The sequence below is a fragment of the Phoenix dactylifera genome, chromosome 3, assembly GCF_009389715.1.
Source record: "Phoenix dactylifera cultivar Barhee BC4 chromosome 3, palm_55x_up_171113_PBpolish2nd_filt_p, whole genome shotgun sequence".
In the NCBI taxonomy this organism is placed as follows: Eukaryota; Viridiplantae; Streptophyta; class Magnoliopsida; order Arecales; family Arecaceae; genus Phoenix; species Phoenix dactylifera.
In genome coordinates, this window is record NC_052394.1 from 10,323,109 (window position 1) to 10,331,352 (window position 8,244).

Consider the following 8,244-nt stretch of genomic DNA (forward strand, 5'->3'; position numbering starts at 1 on the left):
GATTTCTCTGGCCCCATTGGCCTTGCGGCTGGCCATGATCAAAAACTACTGTACTTTGAGGGATCTAAAGGTTAGCGATCTTGATGAGAGGAGGTAGAACGTCTCTTTCATTACCCAGTTGTTTCGAGAGGGCTTAGCTGAGAGAATTCTAGCAATTGCAGAGCCTAAAAGTGACATGCTTGGGAGGTTAGCGTGGGGTTCTACTTGTACTTCCAAGGTCAAGACCAGGAAGCTAAATAAACTCTTCAATGCAATCCCAGAAATTAGGAAGGATTTTTCATGACTATGGAAGATTGAGGTACATCTTCATCTTCAAGTGGCATAATTCCTACAGAAGCTTGTGTCACATCCCGAATCCAAAGCGAAACAGATGCTGTATACCTATATAGTGGACTATACAAGCATGCAAGGCAACAGATTATATCATAGCAATAATAATTCCAAAAGATGGCGGATAGAATGGTCTGGGCAGCCACCAGGTGGTCCAGGGTGCGAGCCATCGACTTATAGGAGATGATGGGCAGTGAGGCGGCCAGACAGATGGATGGCAGATGGATATGGAGGACGTGCAGGTGGGGAGAGGAGTTAGGGTCACCCCGAGCTGCAACAATTGCCTTGGGGTGGAGGAGACCATCAGCCATGTATTGCTTGAGTGCCCGAAGGCTGTACACGTTAGGGGAGGGGCTCTAGTTCCCCTGCCTCGGGTTGTTCGTTCAGTTGAGGAACTTTTGCATCAGATGAGGGCCATCATGCAGAGTCAGTGGACGATAGGGCAGGGGATCATGTGGGCTTATCTGGCATACCACATATGGTTGGATAGGAACGCCCAAGTTTTTGAGGACAGGCGGGCGTGCTTAAGGAGTGTGATAGACAAAGCTCTCCTTCAGGCGACTGAGGTCGCTAGAGCTACCACGACAATTTCATCTAGGATGGCCAGAGACATCTGGAACCCCTTGCTACTGTGAGAGCGCTCAGGATTGTCTTTGTTCCTTGGGAGCCCCCACCTCCTGGACATTTTAAGGTAAATTTTGATGGTAGCGTTTCAAGCAACGAAGATAGAGCTGGAGTAAGGTTCGTGATCGAGGATCACAACTCTCAGCTGATTGTCGCAGGAGGCCGCAGCATTGCTGGTTTGACAGTGATAGGGGCAGAGCTTAGGGCTGCCTGGGAGGGCATCACCTATGTGGAACGGGTGCTGAGGGCGGAGCGAATCTTTCTTGAGGGGGATGTAGCTACAGTGGTTGACTGGATTCGCGAGGAGGGACGGATGGGGGAGGAGTCCCCTCTTCTGTGCGACATCTGACAGTTGGCGGGGCAGTGCAGTACCTTTCAGACTGTACAAGTGTACCAGGAGAAAAAACAAGGTGACAGACTGGGTTACCACCTATGCTGCCTAGCATTTCAAAGAGATCTTTTGGGCATAGCAGGAGGCTCCTCCTCTATCCTTTATAATTCTATTGGCTACACCTATCCTAGAGTTGGGTGATCAGCCGTTGTATCAAAAAAAAAAAAAAAAAAAACAGCATGATAGTATGATTTTCCACAATGGATTTATGAAATGCCCACTGCCTAATCATAGTCGTGTTATTGAATCCATAATCAACATAATATTGTTATTTCTGCTATTATTGTAATTTTGTGGCATGATATTTATTTAGTATTTTTTCTCTTTCTTAGCTATAATTTTATATGTATTTTAGTTATAGTCTTACATAAGAAGCTAATTATTAAAATATTTAAACATTGGGCCTCTGCAGGAGGCACCTGCGCGCTCTATTCGTTGATCTGTCGATATGCAAAAATGGGGTTGTTGCCAAGTCAGCAAGCAGAAGATAGAGAGGTGTCCAATTATAAGCTAGATCCGCCTAGCAACAGACGCCATCATCATGCCTTTAATGTAAAAGCAGCAGTCGAGAACAGTCCCTTCACCAAATATTTTCTCTTGGTAGCAACCATGCTCGAAACCTTATGAGATAATTCATACATGTATCTTTCCGATAGACGTAGTTCCACACGAGCATTGGCCTTCACTACCTTCTTACAAGGTTCCGAGCGAGAAGGTGGAGGAGATAGTTTTGAATTCTGGTGTTCAATGCATCCCGGGAATTGCCTTCTTCTACTCAGAGCTCGTGCAGGGGATTCCTCCGATATTTGAGCATTATGTTGCAAATGTGCCCGCTTTGCACTCTATTCTTGTCTTTGTTTCCATTAAGTCACTACCAATCAGCCGAGTTCCGATGGAGGAGTGATTTTTATTCCGTCGAATGGGGTCTCATGATTGCTACGTGTTTCGGCGTGTTGCGAGGTATGGCTACAACGATGCAAGAAGTGAACATGAGCCCTTGGATGCAACGCTGGTGCAGAGATTGAAGGAGTTCATGGAGAAAGAAGTATTGTTGGGTAGGGAGTGAGGACTCCATCCCCAATGACCATAGAAGTCCCAAGCATGGTTGCCACTAAAAAAATATATTCGGCGAAGGGACTGTTCTCGAGTGCTGCTTTTACCTTAGAAGCATGCTGATGGCGTCTGTTGCTAGGCAGTCTAGCTATTGGACACCTCTCTATCTTCTGCTTGCTGACTTGGTAACAACCTCACCTTTGCATATCGACGGATCAACGAATAGAGTACAAAGGTGCCTCTTGCATAGACCCAATGTTTAAATATTTCAATAATTAGCTTCTTATGTAAGACTATAGCCAAAATACGTACAAATTATAGCTAAATAAGCGAAAAAATACTAAACAAATATCATGCCACGTACAAAATTACAATAACAGCAGAAATAACAAACATTAGGGAGTTCTCACCGTCGCTGTTATCGTTGGCATGGAGGATTATCACTTGACCAAGGTGATGAGAGTGATGCTATAGAAGATGAGGGAGAGAACGCCTGGGATATCGTCCTCATGCCATATTCCCCCCCCCCCCCCCCCCAACGTGCTCGCATACATGTACAGCAGAGATGTCCCGATGTCCCCGTACATGATCCCCACACTCTGAAACGCCAGCCTCATCACCGTTCCCCAGGCCCTATACTTCCCCTTCCATCATCGCAATCGCAATCACAATCACCCACCGCTCATCTCGCATCACACGGCTCATAAATATATTTTTTTCGATTTTAAAGAATTTAGGGATCGGAGAGATGGACCTTGGAGTCACAATTATGTACGCAACCAATATGTTCAACAACAATGTCCCAATTACGTGATTTCCTTGTTCAACCAAAACATAGGTTAGAATTAAGCCCAATGACTTTACCTGAATATTATTGCATCGGACTCCGAAGCCATTTTCCAATCAACATAGATTGGCAATGTCAAGAGATAGTCATTGTTCAATGCATATGTCAACAGCAAATCTTGTGTTGTCTTCAAATTGAGCATCACATAGAAGTTTCATAAAAGACCGCTGGAATTGAGTTGCAACAGTAGCAACTCTGCATGTGAAAACCAATTATGAGTTAGCCAAAAACAACAAGCAAACACTAAATCGAGGATGATATGTATCTTACTTTGTAGAAAACTTCATATCAGGAACAAAAAAATAACACAAGAATCCTATCTAAATGCATTGGGCCCTAAAATGCATTGGACCGCTGCTACAATTTCTATGAACAGATCACTGCAGCAAATTAACAAACATCTGGTGCTCCAACAGTAGACTGCTATATAATAATTCCAAACTATGATGTTGTGGCATTGGGAGAGCATGTTGTGGCATTGGGGTGATCCAAACTATTATTACAACCCTAGCATATCCAAGGACACTGCAAAACAATGTAGCATGTAGCTTGTAATTTGTACTTTTTCTCCTTGCTCTTATCATCATTCTCTCCATACATTTAATGCCAATAATTAGAGTGTAACATATTTGGTCACATATACAGTTCACATCCTGGGTATCATGGGCTTCAGGTTTTAGATTGTATTATTGGTCTATTATTTTGCATACCATAACTCTTAGTCTCTTACGCTGCACTTCTGGAAACACGTTTACTAACTACTTAGGGCTCGTTTGGTTCGCGGAAAAAGAAGGGAGAAAAGTGTGGTCAACGGGAAAGTAATGAGATGACTCTTGTTTGATTGGAGTTTTCAACGGAGAGAGATGGAAAAGTTGTATTTCCATGGGAATATGATTCCTACATTTCATGGAAAAGTCTTTTCCATGAGAAACATGGAAAAGTCTTTTTCATGAGAAACATGGAAAAGTTACTTTGAGGTGAGAATCACTTTATTTTTATTTTTTTCTAAAAAGCCCTTCAGCATTAAATAAGCATTAAAGACTTAATTTTTATTAAGGGCATAATAGAAATTATACATAACTTTTTCAGAAAAGTGGATGGCCAACCAAACATAAGCACTTTGGAAATTTGTCACTTTTCCATGGTCAACCAAACATGCCAAAAGTACTTTTCTGGGCATCCTCTTTGTAGGAATTGTTTCCCAGGAATCATATTCCTAAGAGGAAAAATGCTTCTCGCGAACCAAACGAGCCCTAAGATTATCAGGCATAACTGCATAAGCCAGCACTCGAGACCAAAAAGTTGCTACATTTTCTATGAACAGATCACTGCAGCAAATTAGCGAACATATGGTGCGCCAACAGTAGACTGCCATATAACAATTCCAATTTCCAAGTCTCCAAGAAAATGGACCACAGGAGCAGCAACAAAAAACAAGAGATGCAGCCGATGTAACCCATACAAAGAGACAAGAGAGGGGAATGGGAAAGACGAGAGAGAAATTGCGATACCTGCTGGAAAATTATAGCAGTCGGACGCCGCCCACATGGCACCAGCGACGAAATAAATAGGCCAACGGGTTCGGATCAAGAACCGATCGATGACAATACCTGATTACAGTCTACACAGTGCAAAGGAATCAAGGAACTAGGAAGATTGAAGAATGAAGAAGCCAGGAGGAAATGAGGTCTGAGAAGGAAAGAGGAATAGTTGAGCTGCCGTGCTGGGATTTGGGAACTGGGAAGTGGGAATTGGGACCAAGGACAAGGAGACGTCAAGGACGAGGAGAATAGCCCGTAGCCGAATGCCATAGGTGATACGTTCATAGGTTTACCGCTTACCTTAAACCATAAAAAATCGAGAATAAATCCAAACAAGTGGCAACACACCAGCATGCACTCTATCCAAGTAGAAAAGTTTGGAGGCAACGACTTTTGGAGTGCTAGAATTTTGGTACAGCATGGTTGGAGCACTGCAGTGCGGCACAAGATTAAGAAGCACATGAAACTATAAATATCAATGACTAATAAAAATGGAAACTGCACGCTGCGAGAAACATTTTATTGTTTTCATAGATGAGGCGTTGTATGAGTGGTCGCCCTACTCATAAGTTGCAGGGAAATCTCAATAGTTTGTGCATGAAAAGCCTCTTGGCCAACAGATTATTTCTCAACTCAAAGTGTAACATGTCATGGACGACAACAGAAACAAGTCTTCCTAAAACTTCATTCATGTGACATAAGATGTCACATATGGTTTCATGTTACATGAAATGACACCACAGTCCTGCAGTTGAGTTCCAATATTGCTATTCATAATCCTACCATTTGGACAACTGATTGGTTGGTAAAAACAAAGTGCTTAGTTTTTGTGTAGTGAACTCCAAAAGTATCCAGAACACTTTAACTATGTTGTGGCATCCAAAAGTTAAATAACCAAAATACAATAGCCAAACCTTTTGGTTAATCTTAAATATGGACAATCTAGAACAACAACCTAACAAGTGATAATCCTCATGAAATACATGGGAGAGCCACACTATACTTGAGGGCTCGACCTAATGGAAACAATCTTGCAACAATAAGGACCTTAGTTTCTTCATCATCTTGCTGAAAACTAGCTCTCGAACGCAAGTATGTTATACTATTCAAACTCACCAAAGCATGGAGAAAACACATAGTAGAAACAACATCAAGCTTTGTAAATTTATAAACTTGTTGTATACGATAGCTTTCGCTTCCTTTTTTCATGATGGAAAAGTAAAAAAAATTTCCTTATATACTCGAAGACAAGTGCCAAAGTTATTATTTTAAGACAAATAAAATATACCCTCCAAAAAAATGTTAAGAATTATCCAACCAAGATTTCACATAAAATAGCCCCAAATTAGAATAGGACATCTAGGTCAAACCAAGTTAGTAATACATCTGCGGCAACGTATGCAAAGGTAAGAATTTGGGAACAGAGCCCGACAACAACAGAGAAGACTATAGATCTAAATCATTAAAACATTCAATTCTCAAAGAGGAATCAACGATTCCATGAGAGCAAATAAAAAAAAAGAAATCATCAAATCTTTGAGACTTTTCTTTCAAGGGAAAAAAAGCATCTGGAAACCCTAAAGATTTACCTCAAAGAAAAAAAGCGGTCATCAAATCTTTAAGCCTTTTCTTATTTAGGAAAAAAAAAGTACATGTGGAAATCCTAAAGATTTACCTCAAAGGGAAGTTCAGACTATTGGCCTTCGTTGCCCTAGAGAGTCGTCGTGATGAGAAGAGGAGGAGGGGGAACGTTTTTGGAGGGAGTCCACCCAAACCCATTTCCCGCTATTTTTTCTCTCTCCCCCGCGGCAGTCGAGTTTAAGCCAATGTGGAAAATAATGATGTTTAAGTATATAACAATAGAAAATAATAAATAAAGTACTTTTGTTAAAAAATTTATTCTAAATATCCAATAAATATCCAAAGCCGAGAGAAAAACCTAATCCTTTCATTAAAGAAATAAAATTCATATTTTTTTCAAAATTTATAATTAATTAAATTAAGAGGCTAAAACTTAACTTGGATAGCTTGAGAGTTGTAACTAGCACCATAAGCAAGACCACCAACCAGGGTCGGCAAAACTGGTACGGAACAACGTACCGCTTGCCCGACGGGACGAGTTAGTATAAGCCTATGTTATGCCCTATCGGGCCCGTACTGGCACAGTAAAAGAGACGAGGGAGAGGAAGTACGAGAGAGGAAAAAAAAGAGAAGGGGGAGGCCAGCAGAGGATCGGAGAACCGCCGAGAGGAGAAGACGGAGGCCGAAAAGCCAATTATCGACTTTATTTAATTTTTTTATTTAAAAAAATAAGTGAAGTCGACAATTGGTTTGCCGACATTCACTTAACCTCAAAAATAAGGGGAGGCTCTCCAGCTCCTGTTTCGAACAAAACAGAAAACAAGAGCGAGCCCCTCTTCTATGGCTCCCCAGCCTCCGCCAGACGGCCCCGGAGGCCAGCCTCGACCTTTCTCTCTCTCCCTCCCTTCCCCACTCTCTCTCTTCTTCTTTTTCCTTCGACTTTTTCTCCTGCGGCGCGGATCTCATTTTCATTGCCAGAACCGTCCTGGTCTATGGCCGGTACGGCTCGGAATACTCCGAACCGAGCAATTCGGGACGGTTCCACCGACCTTGCCACCGACCTATAAAGTCAGGACACCAACCAAAGCCCAACCTATTTATTAACTACATCGGGTTCAAATCAAGCAAGATTTTGTCGAGCCAGCTGCAAACCAAAACCCAGTTTTCTTGCGAGCAAGTTTGAGCAGGTTAGCAGGTGCAAGTCAAGTTTTGTCGTATTTAATGGGACCGTTAAATAGGTTAGCTACATTGGATAGAAAATTTCCCAGCATCTATGGCATCCTTAGCCGATGAGCAGGGGTGTTTTTTGTTTGCTGTAATGTGGGGCTTCCTTCCCTTGTCTGACCCAAATAGGAAGGGGGCAAAAAGGCATCCTATTCTTTTAGTTTTCTATAACAATTCCCCAGATTAATGCTAACCAAACCCCGTCTATCTTATTAAGCCTTTTGTTCAGTGTTCCAAGCTGAAAAGTACAATGTCAGAGCAATTAAATACAATTCAAATATGAAGCAAATACGTCCAATCAGAGACATACAATATTCTAAAAATATACAAATAACCCATGCCTCAAATTCGAAATCACGAATAATTCGATTCGTAAAACAGATATTAAGTTTGCCGATAAATCTAGTAAAGAAGTTACATCACTTATCTTGCGAACGCGATCCACAGTAAATCCAATTAATTCTGCAAATCCCTCGCAGAATCTAATATTCAAAAACCATTTTCTTCTTTTAAAATTCATCACTATATATATATATATATATACAAAGACTTAAATTTTTAATATCCCTCCATGGCTGATCCTGCAGGAGTGCCTAGTACCCCGAGTTGGGGTTCATACCCGTAAACCACCCCTTTTTTTTTTTTTGGTTTTC